The sequence below is a fragment of the Siphateles boraxobius genome, unplaced genomic scaffold (assembly GCF_051911475.1).
Source record: "Siphateles boraxobius isolate OS27281-9 unplaced genomic scaffold, OSU_SipBor_1 19, whole genome shotgun sequence".
In the NCBI taxonomy this organism is placed as follows: domain Eukaryota; kingdom Metazoa; phylum Chordata; class Actinopteri; order Cypriniformes; family Leuciscidae; genus Siphateles; species Siphateles boraxobius.
The window spans coordinates 16473118-16494320 of NW_027508799.1; the positions used below are offsets into that span (position 1 = coordinate 16473118).

Below are 21203 nucleotides of genomic sequence, written 5' to 3' on the forward strand. Positions count from 1 at the left end.
TCCATAGGAAACTCTTTGATTTCTAAGTTGTTTCTTCTAATTAGTAATTAGAGAACAAAGAGAGACTTTCTACATGGAAATCTTCTCTGTCTCAGATTGGGTTTTTTCTTTCTTTCTCCTGAGACAGATAGCAATCGAAAGTAAGATATTTCTATTTAAAAATCTTTGATTGTGCTGTTTACCTGCATTTTACACATCTATACTCCTGATGTATGTTAGCATTTTTTTCTATTTTTATTTCCCTTACAGAATTTTTAAAGAAAACTTGATCCTTAAAGGAATTGCCAAAAAAGCAATCTCCAATCAATATTTTTCCCCCTTTTGGGAAGTTACGTTCAGCACCACTACCACTAGCAAATTCAATTTTATCCCATATCAGCGACCAAATCAATCTTCATCAAGTTCTCATTGATGTACAGTAGTCTTGGTGAGGCGCTTGGTCACAGAGTGTCGAAACCACCACTGCTCCCTTCAGTGTTTAACATTAACCAGACACAGCAGTGGGACAGTTTATTGACACACAGCTTCCTCTCTGCTCCTTTAGCCATGAGCTATCTCACAACAGGCCATTAGTAGGAAAGAAGGAAGTGCAACAGATAAAGTGTAAACCTGCAGTTGAATCAAGCAGCTTGGTGACTGGGGAGATCGAGCTTTAGTTGGAGGACACTTCACTGCGGTAAAAGTGCCCTGCTCATTAACTTCACTTTCCCTCATGAGAACCCTCAAGGGACCCAATTTGAGACAGAGTTCTTTCTCACTTCTCACCACTGTTTATTGGCTATCTGGGCTCGTTACAAACTAGCACTTAAATACCACAGTAATTTAGCTTAAAATAGCTCAGTGCTAAAATTGCTCAGCCAGACATCCTTTTTGTAAGAAATCTATATTTGTTATGGTTGTAAAAACAAGTTGTTGTTTTTTTGATTTTTCAGAAACAATGAACCCAACTCAGTAGATACTTGTAGAAGTCTCAATACAAGGGTCAATGAGTAGGGTTACTACTTATCCAGAGTAAAGAAATGGAGAGGGGGAAGGGAGAACTTTAAAAAAGAAAATAGCGTAAAATGCACGTGCCAAGTCTTAGCCATGTAATACTTGTATTACAAAAAAAACTGTGTTAAATTACACTGAGAGGGGTCATAGCACTTACGTATTGTTGTCCTACTGTTAGTTTAACTGCTTCTATTGTTTTCATTTGCAAGTCGCTTTGGATAAAAGTGTTCTGCTAAATGAACAAATGTAATGTAATGTAAATGTATTCATATTGATTTCGTTTGGTTTTGTAAAACTTTTATGGCAGAGGCTATTTGCACTAAGTGCAAATAAGTTACAAGTGTAAACAGTTTTACATGCTAAATATTGGAAATATTGGAAGATACAATTTGCACCCCTTAGGGTACTGTAGTACATTATACAGTATGGAATAGTAATATCTAATTGACTGTATTAAAATCATAAATAGATTCTGCCTTATTGGGACCCTACCAACCCAATCTCATTGGAAAATGTTACTAGTTTACGAGAAGGCGTTTTTTGTTTTTTTTGTTGTTTTTTTGCATCCGTACAATGTGAATCATACGGGAATTTTTTTTTTTAATTACCATGAGATTGTTATTTTCAGACATTTTCTTCATTTTTTATTTATTTAAAAGCTGATCTATCTCCAAGCTGATATGTAATGAGAAAAGGGAGATTGGGATTGGAAAAAGGGCAGATTAGAATTCGAGTTGGTTGCATCCAATAGCAAATCCAGTGTTCTTAGGCTATACGTTCAAAGTCAGACTGCAGGTAAATATGGGCCAAATCCAATTTTTTTTTTGACCGTGTGAACAGCACAAACCACATGGAATCTGATCTTTTCAATTATGATTTGTGTCACTTCCAAATGTGTACTAAATCCGATACAGGTCAGGTTTTGCAGTGTGACTTCATATCGGAAATCATACGACTTTTACGTCACTCTAAAGCAACATTCATCACAATTCTGCACTCATGGGAGTCAGTTCAAAGATATTAGATACCCACTGTTATCAAGACAGTAGCGAAAGGTAGTCAGTGGATGGACAGTGATGAGTTATTTGTAAGTATTACAAGAACACATTATTATTACCGTGAGAGCTCTATATACAAACAAAACACGAGGGCTCGTATCATAAATGCTTAAAAACTCTGTTTTTTATATTGCCTGCTCGTAAATTCGCTGGCTTCGGCGGCAGCTCACACTGAAAATAAAGGCGTAATCGCTTACTTTAATGTTATCCATGTTTACTTCTGTATGATAGCGTGCTGCGTGACGTCTTTTTATGTATTTTTTTTTTTGCCTAGCTCAACATAGACTTACATAGAAAAACCTATAGAAGGTTCTTCTATAACCTACTTGTGTTGTGACTTTCCTATAAGCCCAGGAAAGGTGGTAAGGTGTTCCTCATGCATAGTTAAAACAATTTCCACACAGCAGTATCCGTTTGTTGTCCTTTTAATGAGATGTATGTTACAGAGTTCAAATGGCATTGGTTCTATGGTAAGAACCATATATTCCCGCCACCTGTCCCTTCCTGATTCAACCCAGTTTAGAAGTTTAAATATCATGTGATTGAACAGGTGTGGCTTTCACCTGCACCACTGGTGCACACCGCCATCTAGTGGCTGAACAAATTACATTTGGCTCCTACACACCGGCCCCGTAATTGTAATAATGTAAATTCACAATTAAACAACATATACATAAGGAGCCATACATGTCTTTGTATGTGAATTCCGATTCAGCTTCAGTGTTCAGCTTCCATAGGTAGATACGATAAACAGTGGTGAGAAGTGAGAAATAACTCAAATTGGGTCCCTTGAGAGTTCTCATAGAAGAACTTGAGCCATATCTAGAGATTAGAACATCATAGACACTTGGAGGTTGGCCAGTAAGTGATCTTGAATGTGCCACATCAGCTGCAATAAACACATATACTTTTGTACACACCATCTGCTTCAGAATGGATGTTGAAGTGCTTCCAAACACTGCACTGCACTGCATTGCAGGTGAGCATCTGCCCTCTCTCTATTTAACAGTCATTCACTTTTCAATTGGCTCCCAAATCTCTAGGCACTATGTGAATGAAAGATTTATTCAGTTGAAATGGCTATTGCTTCCCAGGTGCATTGTCCCATCAGTGAAAGCTTATGAATAGCATTAATATGAATTTGTTCACCACTTCAGACAAGGATGTTGGTAAACTAACTTCTTTTTTGCATACAACCTGGCCCAAAAGTGTGTTTGAGGGAGTCGTACAATTACACATCAAACTAATATGACAGCATGGTGAGAAACCACAAAAGACAACACTTCTGAGTGTATCTTTTTTTAGGGTTATTTCAATGATTTGTCAAGTCAACATTCAAAGTCTTTATGGACTTTTGAATTTGATAATGATCCAAGACATTTTTTTTTCAAGGGTAAATCAAGGGAGAATTCACCCAAAAATGAAATTTTTTCATTATTTACGAACCTCATGTCTTTAGAAAACGTCTCAGGTTACGTATGTAAACCTGGTTCCCTGATAAGGAACGAGACGCTGAGTTTGAGACGCGGTGGGAACGCTCTGCGTGATTACGTCGTGAAGCACGTGTAAAATCAGTCCAATGGAAGCCCGCAACGACATAGGTGACGTCATAGACCAGGAAACTTTAAAGCACCCAGACATGAAGGAGCAACCGACAGGGCATGCAAATCACCAATTCTCTTGATAGAAGAAATAGCAAGGAGAAATACGGTTTTTAAAGTGAGGAATTTTTCAGAAACCTCTTCAATGGGCTCGAAGGGAGCTAAAGCCAGACCCTCAAGTACAATGGCCAAATCCCAAGCCGTTGCTCTAGAGTGCAGTGCAGGTCTCAACCTCAGTGTACCACGGAGAAAACGAGTAATTAAAGGATCTCTCGCGACAGAAGTACCCCCCAGAGGGGTGTGGTAGGCCGATATAGCCGCCACGTAAACCTTTAAGGTGGAAGGAGATAATCTGGCAGAAAAACGATCTTGTAGGAAATCAAGAACTGAACCAACAGGGCAGTTAACAGGATCTAAGTGACGTTCACCACACCAGGTGGTGAATAATTTCCATTTCAATGCATAAAATCTTCTCGTGGAAGGAGCTCTGGATTGGTGAATGGTCTCCACGACATCCGTCGAGAGACCAGATTGCCTGAGCCGGGCCCCCTCAGAGGCCAGGCCCATAGTTTCCACAATTCCGGCCAAGGGTGAAATATCATGCCCCCTCCTGCCTGGGACAGCAGGTCCCTCCTGAGTGGATCTCCCTGGGAGAGCCGTCCAGGAGACACTAAGTCTGAGAACCAAACTCGGGTCGGCCAGTAAGGAGCTACTAATAGCAGATGAGCCCCCTCCCGGCGAACCCTCTCCAGAACCCCCGGAAGCATAGATATCGGAGGAAATGCGTACAGGTGCAGCCTCGGCCACACCTGCACCATCGCATCCAGACCGAGAGGAGCTGGATATGTGAGGGAGAACCATAGCGGACAATGGATTGTATTATATGATGCAAAAAGGTCTACTTAAGCCTGACCGAACTCCTCCCACAGGAGGTCCACCACCTCGGAGTGAAGTCTCCATTCCCCGGGCCTCAGCCCCTGTCTCGACAGAATATCTGCTCCCACATTCTGACGCCCCGGAATATATACTGCCCTGAGTGACAGCAATTTCCCCTGGGCCCATAGGAGGATCTGATAGGTATGTTTGCAAAGGTGACATGACCTCAGACCCCCCTGATGGTTGATATAAGAGACCACCGATGTGTTGTCTGTGCGGACCAACACATGATGGCCTCTCAGGTCTGGCAGGAAATATTTGAGCGCTCGAAATACCCGCCTCATCTCCAAACGATTTATGTGCCAGGAACATTGATGGTCCTGCCAAAGACCTTGCGCCGAGCGGCCACTCATGACCGCCCCCCATCCCGTGAGGGAAGCATCCGTCGAAAGCATGACGCGTCGACAAGAAGCCCCCAGCACTGGGCCGTGGGCGAGGGACCAAGGTTTCTTCCACATGACCAAGGCATGAAGGCATGACGCGTGACCTTGATCTTGCGGAATGGATTTCCCCTCAGAGAAAACCCCTTGGTCCTGAGCCACCACTGCAGGGGTCTCATGTACAGAAGGCCAAAAGTGATTACGTTGGACGCAGGGGCCATGAGACCCAACAGTCTCTGAAACTGTTTTACAGTGAGTGACTGGCCTAGTTTCACATTCTTTGCGGCTATGAGAATCGCAGAAATACGTGCAGGATACAGACGTGCCTGCATTGTGGTCGAATCCCAAATTACACCTAGAAAAGTGGTCCTCTGAGCAGGGAGGAGCACACTCTTTTTGGTGTTGAGCCGCAACCCCAAACTCTTTATGTGGGACAGAACGACATCTCGATGCCGAACTGCCAACTGCTCTGACTGAGCTAAAATCAACCAATCGTCGATGTAATTTAATACGCGAATGCCCTGGAGTCTCGAAGGAGCCAGAGCTGCATCCACGCATTATGTAAAGGTGCGGGGTGATAAACCTAGGCCAAATGGAAGATACCAATGGAAGATACCCGATACTGGTATGCTTCGCCCCCAAAAGCGAACCTCAGGAACTTCCTGTGATGAGGATGGATTGATACATGGAAGTACGCATCCTTCAAGTCTATTGTTACAAACCAGTCCTCGGACTGAATCGGAGATACAATCTGTTTGAGTGTAAGCATTCTGAACTTGAGTTTCTGAACTCTGCTGTTTAAATGGCACAGATCTAGAATAGGACGCAACCCTCCATCCTTCTTTGGAACAATGAAGTAACGGCTGTAAAACCCTGACTCTCTGCTGGGAGGAGAAACCCTTTCTATAGCTCCTTTTTGAAGAAGTGTCATTACTTCCTGCTCCATAGCCAGAGCCTGCTGTGAGTCCACTACCGTAGAGAGGACCCCCTGAAATCTGGGGGGACGAGAACCGAACTGAATTCTGTAACCCTTTTCTATTATGTGCAGGACCCATATAGAAATATTTGGCAGAAGTTCCCACGCTGCCAGAAATTCCGATAAGGGAACCAGTCTCTCGAGACTGGCCTCTGGATTTGATTGAACAATCATTTCGGTGCCCTGAAGCGGCGAACCGGCAGGGAACAACCGAAGTGGCAACGCTGCGACTCTCCTCGGAGAATTGCCCCCCGGAGGGCGCCAAGGAGGGATGGTTCCTCGGATTCGTTCCTCCCTGGAGGGGACCACCCTCAGAAGCTTGGTCTTCTTAGACCAAGCTCTCTTAGTGATGACAGTCCTCAGATCTTGTCTACCTCTAACAGGCTTGGACTGCGACCGCCACTCAGGAACCTCGGATTGAGGAGGCGCCCGAGCGGCGACGCTCTGTTTTTGCTGGAATCTGTGTGCGGAGCTCGTAGACGGACGAGACTGCACAGGCTTTATGTTACGAGCAGCCTCGGGGACATTGGACCGGCGAGGAAGAAACCTCTGAAACGCAGCCGCTTGTTTTTTGTTTTCTTGAAACCTATCGACAACACAATTTATAGCGTCGCCGAACTGACTTGTAGGTGCAAGTGGTGTGTCCAGAAGAACAGACCTATCTTTATCTTTTATCTCTGATAGATTTAGCCACAAATTACGCTCCGTGGCCACCAAGGCTGCCATAGAACGGCCCACAGATTTGGCCGTCTCCTTGGTGGCCCAGAGAGATAGATCTGCCGTGCAACGCAATTCTCGAATTGCATCAGCACTAACTTCCTCACAATCGTCCATGTCCCTCAGCAGGTCAGCCTGGTATGCTTGGAGAATTGACATAGTATGTAAGCATGCCGCGGCCTGACCTGCTGCAACCGAATACGCGTTACCCACCAACAAAGAAGTATTTTTTAAAGGTCTGGTGGTTAACGTCGGGGCTTTCAGAGAAGATGATGACTCGGGGGAGAGATAGCTCGCAAGTGTGTCCTCAGCACAAGGCATAGTCAGGTAACCATAGGGATCAATCCCTTGAACCTTACTATAATTACTAGTCTGTGGATTATGCACTCTGAAAGACACAGGTTTAATCCACGATCTTGAGACCTCGGTGTGGAGATCGGGAAAAAATGGGAGTTCCCGAAGAGGAGGTCGTGATCTAGATGGTAGATAGCGCTCATCTAAAAGACTCTTTCTAGATTCAACATCAAAATCATCGGCTGGCCACTCAAAATTTAATTTAGTAATAGCACGAGATAAAACCTCCAAAAGTTACTCATCAGCAGGGGTATGAGCTGGCGAACACTCAGAATCCCCCATATCAACGACATCCAGATCCTCAGAACTGGATAGCCGTAATATTGGTGCCTCAGCCTGGGACGGAGAAACCGCAGCGCGGGCTTCTTCCTGGGCAAAGACACCGGATCCAGCAGGTAAGGGCTGAGAAAGGGCGGGGCCCGTCTCAAACCCCGCTACTAGATCCATCTGTGAACCCCAAGATGAAAGCCGTCGCTGTGCCTCGGCAGCAGCGAGACCCGCACCTCGGGGAACGCGAACCAAACCGTCCTCCTCAAAGAACGCCTGTCGAGAGCGGAGAGTTTTCATAGACAAACTCATGCAATGCTCACAATCAGCCCCCTCGAGAACTGACTGGGCATGCTACACTCCCAAACAAGCAACACAAAGCTGATGTGTGTCCCCGCCCGTGATATAACGAGGGCAGGGAACAACCCAACGTTTATAAGATTGCTTGCTCGCCATACTGATAGATAATATATATATATATATATATATATATATATATATAGGGCTTGACAGACAACAATAAATAGACAAGGACAGATATACAGAGAGCGCTTGCTGAAGGTACAGAAGCTATCGCGGTCTGAATTCAGGGGTGCTTTATAGTTTCCTGGTCTATGACGTCACCTATGTCGTTGGGGGCTTCCATTGGACTGATTTTACACTTGCTTCACGACGTAATCACGCAGAGCTTTCCCACCGCGTCTCAATCGCAGCTCGAGTTCCCTTGAAAGGGAACATAAGTATTCGATTCATCAATTCAATTCATACCAATTCACCAAAACGTAAAATAGTTGCGCATTTTCACTAAAGTGTGTACTCATGAAATGTACTTACCCAATGTCGTTCCAAACCTGTGTGACTTTATTTCTTCTGCGGAACACAATAAAAAATAAATAAATAAAAAATTAAGTTTCCAAACTGTAATAATCCGTACAAAGAAAGTCAGTGGGGTTGCACAAACGTGCATTATTTGATTAGATAGATTATAACAACGCATGTTCTCAAGTTCAAGGTGATAATTGTTTGTTTATCTGCAAACACACTTCATCTGCATTGATGTTAAAATACAGAGAACATTTTGACATTGCTTTAAATAGGTTATTTCATACTGTTTTCCCCCACTGAGAACCAATTATAAAGTTTATTGTCAAAAACAGTCCTATTTTACTTTTTCATCACTATTGTTCACCCCTTCTTTGAGACTGTTTCACAATGCACCCAAGTAAGAAGCACTAGCAATTGTATATGAAAAATGAAATGAGTTTTAGGTCACTTCACTGTCCATTGCCACTGAATAAAATCTAATTAATATGAGGAGATTTTACACATTTACATCCAAATGGTAATTAATCTATACAGAACGCATGCAAACTATAGCCATAGAGGCCACATTTACCCTGCAGGTCTTGATGAACAATTCCGATTTGTTGAATATATCTGATTTTTTATTTATTTTTACGACTATATATACGAATATATAAGTGACCCACATCCAATAACTGCATTTATACTATACACTATACGACCTGGAAAAGCTTTGGACAAAAAAGAAGTAAAAACAGGGCAATATGCAGTGGACACAGATGAAATGATAATACAAGCTTTTGCTTTCCGTACCTTCTTTAAAGGTCAGCAAAACATTGGGTTGAGGCTTCATCCTCAACTAGGCCATTGAAAAGCATCATGTTATTGCGGTTGGTGTCCACCTGAGTTTACGTCATTCGCCACCTTCGCTTTTTCAATGATTTACAACTCGCATTGACAGAAATATCCAATCTGTCCACTTACATGCAGATGCAAATGCACGTATCCGATTCATACTAGATTTATTTCCACATATGAATGAGGCCTGAAACCGATCTGAGAATATCGAAATCCATGTGCTTATTTCCTGCTTACACGTTTGTGGGTCGTATCCGATCTGAGCCTCTTGGGCTCACCAGCTTGTGAAATATGGTTTTAAGTTGCTCCATCCTTCATTGAAAGCCATTTTGCAAAGTCTGTGTTACAATAATTGTGTTTACATGATTTTAGCTCAATTTTGGCTGCTGTTTGTTTTGGCTGAAATCTCGCCTTTAATCCTTAAATGCATGCATGTTTTGCCAATCATTATTACATATTCGGGTCTTTAGTGACCCGGATCTCTATCTAACACAGATGGATCTCTACCTGTTGTGATAATATAAAACTCTCCTGATATTAGAGTAGCAATTACAGGAGAATAAAATAAAGCATATTTTGTTACCTTTTGAAGCTTGGAAGTGTTCAGTTTGAGCAGATGTTTTATACCATCATCACCATACCATCATCTGGCTCATATTTACGATCTCAAACATATTTTCAAAACTATAATTTTCAGTATCTTCAAAATCAATATTTTGATCGCTGACAGCTTCTTCATCAGATTCAACCATTAAGTGACTAATATTTGATTGCGTTCAGTACTTGCTCTGCAGTAAATCTCTGAGCCTTTTCAAGTTTTGCTGATGATTCTTCCTTTTCTTTTGTTTTCTATGAGTGGAATGTCACTTCATAATTGTGCATCAGACATTGACACCTTGTGGAATAAAGGTAAATTTCACTTTTTTAGTCAAGTCAAGTCAAGTCAAGTCAATTTATTTATAGAGCACAACATAAACACAACATTAGTTGATCCAAAGTGCTTTACAGACGGTCAAAAATAAAAATTAAAAATTAATAAAGAAAACTATTAATAATAATAAACGAATAAAAGAACATTTCTACGTACATTTACACAGTGTACCATACACAGCGTCACTCAAATGCAAGAGTATAAAAATGAGTCTTTAGGCTAGATTTAAAAGCATTGAGCGATGGAGAGGCCCTGATATTAAAGGGTAAGCTGTTCCAAAGTTTAGGTGCAGCAACCGCGAAAGCTCTGTCGCCTTTTGATTTGCAACGTGAACGAGGGACTGATAAAAGAAGCTGGTTACAGGATCTTAATGACCTAGAGGTTGTATGTGGCTGGATAAGTTCATAGAGATAATCCGGGGTTGATTTTTGGAGAGCCTTATATACAAAAAGAAGGACCTTAAAATCAACTCTAAACTTGACAGGGAGCCAGTGCAATGAAACAAGAACAGGAGTAATATGCTCCCGTTTTTTTTGTTCCTGTCAGCAGTCTGGCTGCCGCATTTTGGACCATCTGAAGCCGAGATAGAGTGCTTTGTGGAAGACCGACATATAGAGAATTACAATAGTCCAGTCTAGAAGAGATTAGTGCATGGATGACAATTTCAAGATCTTTTTGAGAAAGAAAATGTTTTACCTTCGCAACAGATCTGAGGTGGAAGAAGCTACTCTTTACAACCGTGTTCACCTGTTTGTCGAATTGTAGTGAAGGGTCAAAATAGACCCCTAGATTTTTTACATAGGGTTGTAAGCTATCACTGAGGGAGCCTAACCTACTTGTCAGAGTAGTATTGAGTGCAGTGGGGCCTAGCAGAAGCACCTCAGTTTTGTCAGTGTTTAGTTGCAGGAAATTGTTCGCCATCCAAATTTTCACTTCATCAAGACATGATAAAAGGAGTTGTATAGAGAAATCATTTTCAAGTTTGATTGGAAGGTAAAGTTGTAGGTCATCGGCGTAGCAGTGATAGTTTATGCCATGTTTCTGGAGAATGGAGCCCAGGGGAAGCATGTAGAGTGAAAACAACAAAGGGCCAAGAATAGAACCCTGGGGAACACCATAAGTGACGGGTGCAGTAGGTGAGGTAAACGACCCGATATTTACTGAAAACGTCCTACCCTTTAAATAAGAGTTGAACCATTGTAATGCCGTGCCTTGAACCCCTACTGTATATTGAAGTCGTTTCAAGAGGATGTCATGGTCAATCGTGTCAAAAGCTGCACTCAGATCTAGCAGTAACAGAATGACAGATGACCCTGAATCAGTAGACAACAATAGATCATTTGTAACTTTAAGCAAGGCTGACTCTGTACTGTGAAGTGCTCTAAAACCAGATTGTAACTTATCCAAAATGTTAAAGGCATCTAAGTAAGAAGTAAACTGTGAGAGCACTGCTTTCTCTAAAACCTTTGAAATGAATGGGAGTTTAGAAATTGGCCGGTAGTTACTAAGAACAGATGGATCAAGGTTAGATCTTTTTAGCAAGGGCTGTACAGAAGCATGCTTAAAAGACTCAGGGAAAACCCCAGTGGACAGAGAACTGTTTATAATAGTTAAAAGCGCAGGGCTAATAGTGTCTAATACCTCTCTAAGCAAACGGCCAGGCAGTACATCAGATTGACAGTATGTCACTTTCATTTTGGAAATTAATGCACTTAATTGAGACTGAGACACTGGTTTAAAACTAGTAAAATTACTAGAAGGAGAGATAAGGGGAGAAACAGCCGTGTCAGAAGGAGAGAGGCGAGATCTGATATCTAGTATCTTCTGTACAAAGAAACCTAAGAATTCTATACAGGTCTCGAGATTGCCAACAGGAGCTGAGCAGGTGGCTGGATTAAGAACTGAGTTTATAGTTTTAAAAAGAACTTGTGGCCTGTTTGCATTCATAGCAATTAAATTTGAAAGATATTGAGACTTTTCATCACTGACCGACTTTTGATAGGTGGCAAGACAATCTTTTAAAATTTGATAAGAGACCTGTAGCCCGTCCTTTTTCCACCTGCGCTCAGCCCTTCTGCATTCCCGTCTGAGCACACGGGTAGAGTCATTTAACCAAGGTTGAGAGTTTGATTTAGGTTTTTGCCTTCTAGGCTTCAAAGGGGCAACAATATCCAATGCAGTAGAGCAGGCAGAGTTGAAGACGAGAACCAACTCATCAGTGTTCATATCAGGTGACAAAGAGACCTCACAATTAGAAAAGGTGGTTGAGAATTCTAGTGCAGTAGTGGCATGAAAAACACGGGAGCAGCACACAGGCTGAAAGAGGACGGGCTGTACATATGGAACTGCAGGTTCAAATAAAACCGAATAGTGATCAGAAATACCAGCATCAAATACTTCACATGAATGCATAGAGAGACCACGAGTCAAAATAAGATCTAGTGTGTGGCCCAGGTTGTGAGTAGGAGAAGAGACACACTGTGCGAAACTGAGTGAGTCAATGAGGTTCATAAAATTTTTAACCATAGGTTTAGAGGGGCAGCAAACATGGATATTGAAATCCCCCAGAACCAACAGTCTATCACAGCGTGACACTTGATTTGACAGGAAGTCTGAGAGCTCATGGATAAACGTTGTGTTGACTTTCGGTGGTCTATAAATCAGGATGCAAATTAGAGGACCATTTAGGTCGATGTGCAATAGTTGTGCTTCAAAACTGGAAAAAGTATCTACGGGCAGTAGTTGACATTTAAATGACTTCTTGAAGATTGTAGCTAGACCACCACCAGATCCATTTGGCCTGGGAGTGCTGTAAAAGGAACAGTCAGGAGGAGATAATTCGCCCAGAGACGAAACATCGTCAGATTTCAACCAGGTTTCAGTCACAAACAGAAAATCCAAGGCATAAGATGAGAAGAAGTTGTTCATAATGAATGTTTTATTTGATAGTGATCTAGCGTTTACTAGAGCCATTTTCACTGAAGGCTGAGCTGATGCAGAGGAAGTTTTAGCTGGTGATAGGGCCCCAAGTGGGGCATATTCCAGAGAACGGTGATTTGCAGAGTTAATATTTCCGCCTTCTCTGCGAGATTTTGTAGACAGCCGACGAGAGGAAGACCAGACGACGGGAATAATACATCCGTCAACTGAGTCATCAATGATTCAATTATTTTTGTGCAGAAAAAAAATATACTTATACTATTACACACCTCGGGTCATTAGCAACCCTATACAATTTTTTTAAAAATTGAATGGGAAAACAGGAATGATTTTATTATTTAGAAAAAAATGGGTAGTGAATGATGTATCGGGTTACTAAAGACCCGAGTTATGTGTTTAAGGGTTAAACAAATAATTCTGTACTGTATATATTTCTATGAATCTTTGTGCACATATATATATATATATATATATATATATATGTATATATATATATATATATATATATATATATATATATATATATATATATATATATATATGTATATATATATATATATGTTTTTTCTAGTGGTGGGCATCGATTTTTTTTTTAATCTAGATTAATCTCACTGTAATCTTGGAATTAATCTAGATTAATTTAGATTAAAATGGCTCATCTTAATTCTGCCGAAGGCATTCAGAATATGTGTGCTACCCAAATAATGACTAAAAGTAAGTCTTTGACAACGGGTTTCTCAAGCCAGGTGGCGCATTAGACCAGGGACTCATCTCATGTTTCCAAAATGCATCACAAACTGTTTGAGAAAGCTGTTCTACTATGATAATTGGTGATGAAAATAAATCATGTTCAATCAGATGTAGCCTACTTGTGTTTATTAACTGATAGAGCTGTGCTGACGGGCTTGCCTCGGTTGCACTCAAACATAGTAGTTTGACGACGACTCTTGCGTTTAGGTGGTACTTGAGACTGTAAGCTGAATGTGTGGAACGCTTTTCAGAGAAGATAAGCTAACTTATTTTAGCACAATTCACACCCAGCGGTAATTCAGGAAAACAAAATCTCCGAATGCTCCACATGAAACGTTGGTCTTCCGACCTTTTAACATCGTGTCGATTTATTTTGGTTAATATGTGTGAGGGAGAGAGAGCAAGACAGCGCTTAGTGTGGAGATGATGAAGTCGCCTGGCTCCAAAGTGAGAGAGTTCGCGCGCGACCGGGTCTCTCTCTCTCTCTGCTCGTTCTTTCAGTTAAACATGTGCCCTGTCACAAGCGCAGCAGTTCATCTACATTAGCCTACTCACCGATCAAATAAGACTTTGGCGGGACAAAATTCGCTTTGGCGGGCGCTGAAAAAAAATTCAATGCAATAAAAAACCCTGTTATTGCAAACAGGAAACAGCATAATTTGTCTTGTTCAGTAAAATAAAGCCAAGCTTTAGATCGTCTTTTCCACTCCATGTTTACCTCCTCCGCTCAAATCGCTTTGACATCATGAATGACGCACAGATGCGTATAGGACGTTGCGCTATGGTACTCGATAAATTAACAAAAGGGAAAGTTGTGAGTTCACGGTCTGTGCAAGATTCTGAATTATAGCTGGGACTCGGAGCAGGAGCATTGATAAGAGAAATCGTTAATGTCGAGGGCATACAATAACGATAGTTCGTAAAACTTAGAACCGGTTCTCGAGTGGAACCGGTTTTCAATTCCCATCCATACCCCCTACAGTGCAATTCGGCTAGGTATACATCCGCGCTAAAATATCAAGGTGAAAGTCATAGCTAGCGCAGTATAGACCCAGCTCCCAACCCAACTTTGAGAAAAGATTAACGGGGATATTTTTTTTATCGCCTGATAAGAGTCACGTTAACGCCGATAACGGCTCACCACTAGTTTTTTTTTTCCATACACAAGAGAGTGAGGTGGAAAGGCAAATCATTTATAAAGAGGTTTTGGTGACTCTTGAACCAGGAAAAGGTGGGCAGATGTTTTTCACATTTCAAAACATGACTCAGGAAGTCTTTTTCTCACTTTCTAAACACATTCAGCTACACACACACACACACACACACACACACCTGAGATTGTCTTTTCTTTTTAAAGCCTGCCTGTGAAAGCGGGCATGTCTGCACATCCTCCTGCTGTGTCCTCTGTTCCCATGACAACAGCAAGACAAGCCAGCAAGGTCACAGATAGCAGCAACACATGAAAAAATTTTGAAAAGGAAAGAAGGTCAGACATAGAAATTAAAGTTTATAAAAACAGTGATTAAGAAAAATTAGGACGTGGGTTCTAATTACTAGTGCATTTGTGTGTTCATTAACCTCTGTGGTCTTGAGTGGCCATTTCACAGCACCTGAAAGATGACCTTTAATTATGTGTAATTGCTCTGTTTCTGTCTAACATCTGACTATATAATTACAAAAGACAACTGTTTTAATTATAGTTGGTCTGGTCAAGAATGCACTGGAGACTGTATGGTTCGATGTCTGTATAAATGCATTATTACTATGGAATTAATATGCCCATTGGTTTAAAAATATGCAGAATTATATATATATATATATATATATATATATATATATATATATATATATATGTATATATATGATATAAGCCAAATGGGAAAATTGTTAATTTTGCGATTTAATTGTGCATATTACTTTGTATTTTCCATTTTTCATCGTTTTTTAATGAAGTTAAGAAGTTAAGAAAAGACTTAAGATAAATTCTAATTGCAATCATTGAAAAATTCTTAAGTTCTCAAACATTTTCTTAAAAACATATTTTTTCTTAAGATGAAAATGACAGGCTTTGATGTTATCGGATTGTATGATGGTTTTTAAGAACATTCTTAAGAGTTTCTTCTTAAGTTTTGCTTTTAGAACAATCTTAAGAAAAACGTCAAGGAATGTTTATGCCAATACAAAATATTCTTCAGTTAGAAAATAGAAGAAAATAGCTGTTACAACAAGAATGTTCTCAATTATCTTAACGACTCCTTAATAGTTACAATTAACAACAAATAGCTTAAATCTTAATAATTTTACTGGTGGCATAAATACAATATATGAACTGGCTAAATACAGGTGTAAACAGGGTCTAAAGCGTTTTTGAGCTTGTCCACTTTCGAGTACTTCCAGAGGTAGTCGAAAACACATGCAACCGGATTGCTTTCATAGTGTAAACGCTCATGTGGTCAAATGCATTCGCATTACAGCCGCAAAAGATGCTTACTCTCCTCCTACTGACCTAATGCGTAAACATTATGGGAAGAGCGCTAGCTAGATGGGATTTAAACTTTGTCGGCTGAAGACCCAAGTTTGGTTTGAAGATGAAAAACGTACCAAGCACAATGTTCTCTTACCATTCTTGATTCCTAACACTCACTCTTGCGGCTGTCAGGGCAGAAACTAAAGCTTATGCTCTGTATGTTTTCCCGACGTCTCCATTCATATGCAAATTGCGTGAGCTTATTTTGTCCATTAGATTGAAGGTCTAAAAAAGCCCATACATTTACCCGCCCAAAGACACTCCCCTCGAAGACATCAAGACAGAAGATGTTGAAAGTGAACAAAGGAGACAGATTAAAACTCCAGGTTTAAATTGGAATGTGTCTCCCATGTTTACTTGTGATCCAAAAGACCAACGCATCTTAATACCAGGTGTAAACAGAACCTTAGTCACAGCCCACTAATTAAGAACGTCCTGGTTGCGTATGCTGAAGGAGGAAACGGAGGACGTAGTCGACATCGACTGAATGGCGATCACGCCAGGGAGCCAGTCATCTTCGAGTACTATTGAACGAGCCAATGTAATTGGCGTGCGTGATTTACATCTCACACTCCGCCCCCGCGGCGCGGGTATAATACGGAAATGGATGCACGGACTAGTTGCTTTTCGCTGAGGAGCTGAGCGTAACTCGGAGTCAGCGGTGGTCCAGCAGTAGTAGCAAGGGGACTAAGTCCTCCTTCAGGGAACGGTGGGTTGCATACGCAACCAGGACGTTCCCTTTCAGTCGATAACGTCGGACGTAGTCGACGTAAACTGAATGGGGATCAACCATTGAAAACGCCACTAAACCTTCCCGTCCCTAGACAAAAGCCTTCTGATGCCTGACAGGGCTCAGGCCAGGGAAGTCACTGATGTTCCTACAGGACCACTGGGAAAGCGTTCCCTGTACAAGGAAGGAAAGGATGCTGCGGAAGCCACATCTTGCCCGAAGGGAGGTAACATGTGGAGAATACACATATGAACTGGGCGGATGACTGGCAGTACAATATATGGAATGTCTTTGGGGTGGCTCCAGCCTATGACGGGGGAGACTTACCGGACAGTGACGGCGAAGACACGGGCTGGCCGCAGGGAGCCGTACTGTGGAAAAATACACATATGGGATCACTGTAGGGATGGCAAAAAATGGACCCAGCCTAACACAGGTTCCACAAGTTTAAGGGCATTCCCCCACATCTGATGTCGGAGGGGTGCGGAGGAACTCAACAGGGTTCGGTAAAGGGAACTCAACTGAAGCAGAAATGGCGCACGTATCTAGTCCGTAGGAAGGGCATGGCGCAGCAAGCCGACACTTGAAACCGGGCTCACAGTGAAACTAGCTTCAAGAGAAGGGAGCCCACGGGAGCAGTGGTTCAACTATAGGTGTCGCCCAGCCCCCAAATCTAGAATATCTGTCAGCGAAGCACTCTGTGTCAACGCCTAGGCGGAGCATACACTCATTTAAGAGGAGCTCAACACCTAAGTGGACATGAGCATCTCGGAATTTTCACCAAGATGAAGGCAGCCACCATTCAGTTGGCCAACCTCGCTTGGAAACAGCCCTCTCTGCTGATTTCATTAACAGATAAGAGCTGGTCTGAGGTTCTAAGGCTTGCGTTCTGTGCACGTAACCCGCAATGAAGTGGACGGACAGAGAAAGCCAGGGCTGGGTCTGCCTCCTCCGGTGCAGCACTTGCAGGCTCACCACCTGGTCCCAAAGGGAGAGGTAGGAACCTTGGGCACATATCCAGGCCCGAATTCCAGGCACAACTCGTTGACCGAAAGCGAACAAGTCCCTATCCTCTAGTAGAGACCACGCTAGCAGGAGAACTGTTAAAAAACTGAATTTTTAACACACTGCCTGCAGTGGCTCAGGGGCGGTTTCTGAGTTCAGTAGCACCAGAGATAAGGCCCAAGAAGATAAAGAGGGGCGCAAGGCAATTCCCTTGCTCCCTCAGGAACCTGACGATCAGAAGTGCTTCCCATGCTTCTGCATCATGATGTGCGTCAAGAAAACAGAGGCAACATCATTTTGAGGGTGGAGGAAACAGCCTAGTCCAACCTATCTTGCAGGAAAGAGAGCACTGAATGACTGATCGCTCTCAGGATCTCCTAACGGAGAGAAGACTCACTCAACGAATAAGTTCCACTTTCTTTGGCGTAAGCACAACTTCCTATTTCAAGGGGTGCTCGCAGAAGTGATGGTAACTGCCACATGTTCCTGTGGTAGCCACCTGAACCTCCACGTCCAGTTAGGACCGGTCTGGAATCTCTCCAGGGGTCTGAACGCGGGTGCCATCATGCCCCATCTCTGAAATGTATTCAGGGGAAGTCCGGAGGGCTGTCGAGGGAAGCTAGGTCTGGTTGGGCCAATAAGGGGCAACTATCAAGACCTGCTTCACTCCTGACCTAGCACAATAGGTGCAAGCGGCATGCGTGCACAAGACAGGAGCACTGCTCAACACTACATGTGAAGATCACTGAGCTTCAGGAGCAACTCTGCTCAACACCTTTGTGTGATGAAATTCACTGAACTTCAGGAGCATTTCTGCTCAACACCTGAGTGTGATAAATTTCACTGAGCTTTCAGGAGCATTTCTGCTCAACATGTGAGTGTGATGGAAATCACTGAACTTGAGTAGGCACCAAAAGACAATGAATCATATAACCGCTTTCTTAGAAGGCTCACTGGGGAACGTATTTCTGCGGAGCCTGCTGAGAGCCAGTGTCTGTCTAAGGGTTGTCCACTCAGACAGAAATAACAAAACTGGCAGAGGGAGGACTCGGAGATGCAAACAGATGTAACTGTGCGGCCCCGAAGTGGTCCCTGCCCAGCTGGACCACCAGGGGATGGAGTCTCCACTCTCCCTGGCCATAGCTGTCGTGAGGCTCGTGGCGGCACGATTGAGCAGGCCGGAAGAAATAGTGGAATAAAGCGCCTTAGAAGCTTATGACTCCAAGGTGACGGGCGAGTTGTGATGCGAAGGAAGCTTAGCACAACGGTCGCGATGTTCAGACCAGTACCAGCTCGCTGAGCGGCGGTGGCTCAAAGCGAGGTGAACTGCAACAACTCGAGGCACAATGACAATGCAGTCAGAGGTCGCCCAGGCCTCCGTCAAAGTATGCCCTTTGTACATGGCCCCTCAGACGGTGTTAGTGGGCTTCGTTCTAGGAGCGGATTGGCCTGGAGAAACGAAAGATATGATCACGGACTGAGGGTTTGGCGGCAGGCCGGGGTGATCTGTTGTCACACCGGGCGTGCCGCTCTGCCACGGTCACCTCGGGACTCGATGATGAAGCTAGTGCTGAAGCGGTCTTCATATGGAGGAAGCCAAGCGGCTGTGTCTGCCATATGCCCCAGGAGCCTCTGAAAGTTCTTTCAGTGGGACCCTTTCTCACTTCTATACAGCACCAGCCGAACACAATCTTTTCTTGAAGAGACATGTTGAACCGAGTCCTTCTCCAAACTGAAAAAGAGATATCCGTGGGCGAGATTACTCTCTTCCAGTTTACCTGAAGACCCATAGCTATGGAGCACTTAGGACCTTGTACTGATACTTCGGACCTTCAAAAACAAGAACACAGAATGATCTGTGGAGCGGAGGGATCGAGATCTGAAGTAATGTCCGTCGAACACTGCAGGCCAACATTGGGGACGGAGTCTAAGGTGTTTTTGGGGTCCTTGAGATGTTTTGACATGCCCTGACATTTGTGCTTTTTTCAGTTGCGTATAAACATATTAATTGCAAAGGTGTAATTACACTCTATTTAGCACAAACAGGGCTACCATAATATGTGAGCAAGATGTATGTACATGTTTGTAATTTTGAGAGAATATTGTTTATGCATGGTTATTGAAAAAACTAAAACTTAAAGTGTCTGAAATAAGGGCACAAAACACATACTAAATATGTGTCCACAAGACTTTTGACTAATGGGTGTTGTTGCCTAGAGTTTTTGCTTCAAAATGATCTGAAAATCATCCTGCCTAATCATTTACACAAAACAATACATTGATTTAAATTTTACAAGACACTTTTTGTTTGGAAAGGTAATATGTGTGGAGGCATGTTCACACCCGAGAAGAAAAAGGCCGGATAATGTGCTGCATAATGAGCCTTTCACATAGATATGTCACTGGGTACCAAAGAATGCGACCTCAGACATATATATATATATATATATATATATATATATATATATATATATATATATATATATATATATATATATATATATTTTACAATTAGAAATTGTAACCAATTACAACAACAATTACAATTTTAACAATATTTCAAGTGTATTCTTTTTTTGTAAAAAGTATACATTTTATCATACGTAGTAAAAAAGGTAAGGATTCATTAGTTTGTATATTGGAACAAACACTATAATAACATCTTAGTTGATAATTCAATATAGCCTACCTACTTTATTTTTGACAAAACATCCCATACTATAGTATATTTAACATTTGAGAAGAAATTTGTGAACAAAAGCTTACCTATTTAATGTGACAGTAGTCTTTTTTTACAGTCAAAACTTTATAATCTATCCAAAACCAATCACGAAATATTGTCTAAGCATTCATATTTAGTCTGTAACATATCGTGTTTATGATATTACATTAGCATGTTAATTTGCAGTTTGTTGCTTATACAGACATTTTATTTCAAGTCTATTTTTACTCATCTTAGTAGGCTATAGCAATATAGTTTGGATGTGTTCATGTAAAAATAACGTTTACTGATGTAGGTGCGAGAGTGAATGAACGGCACAGACACACTGTATAACTGTAGTAAATTCCTGTGTCATTCATTCAGAATTTAGCCTAAACGCAGATACGCAATTCATATTTAAACAGTCTTTTTGCGGTTTACAGACACTATTTAAAATTGCGATTAGAACAAAGCACTTAAGAATAAATGACTTACTACATCAGCTGGATCCGTTGCTCCTCGAAATGAAACTACCAGTACTTCTGGTACATTTTCCAGGGTTATTAGATAGTATTATTCCTCACAGCGGTAGTAAGATAGGCCTACTTACTAAACATGATGTGTTTTATAATCCAGCTGGTGGGCGTTGGCATGTTTGAATGGCTTCCCTTAGAT

The 21203-nt window shown here is 42.0% G+C and overlaps 1 protein-coding gene across 3 annotated transcripts in view; it reads right to left on the reverse strand.

The window, feature by feature from the left end:
* The window catches only part of iqsec3a (IQ motif and Sec7 domain ArfGEF 3a), a 184502-nt gene that overhangs the window by 122489 nt on the left and 40810 nt on the right, over positions 1–21203 (reverse strand). The window lies entirely within an intron of this gene.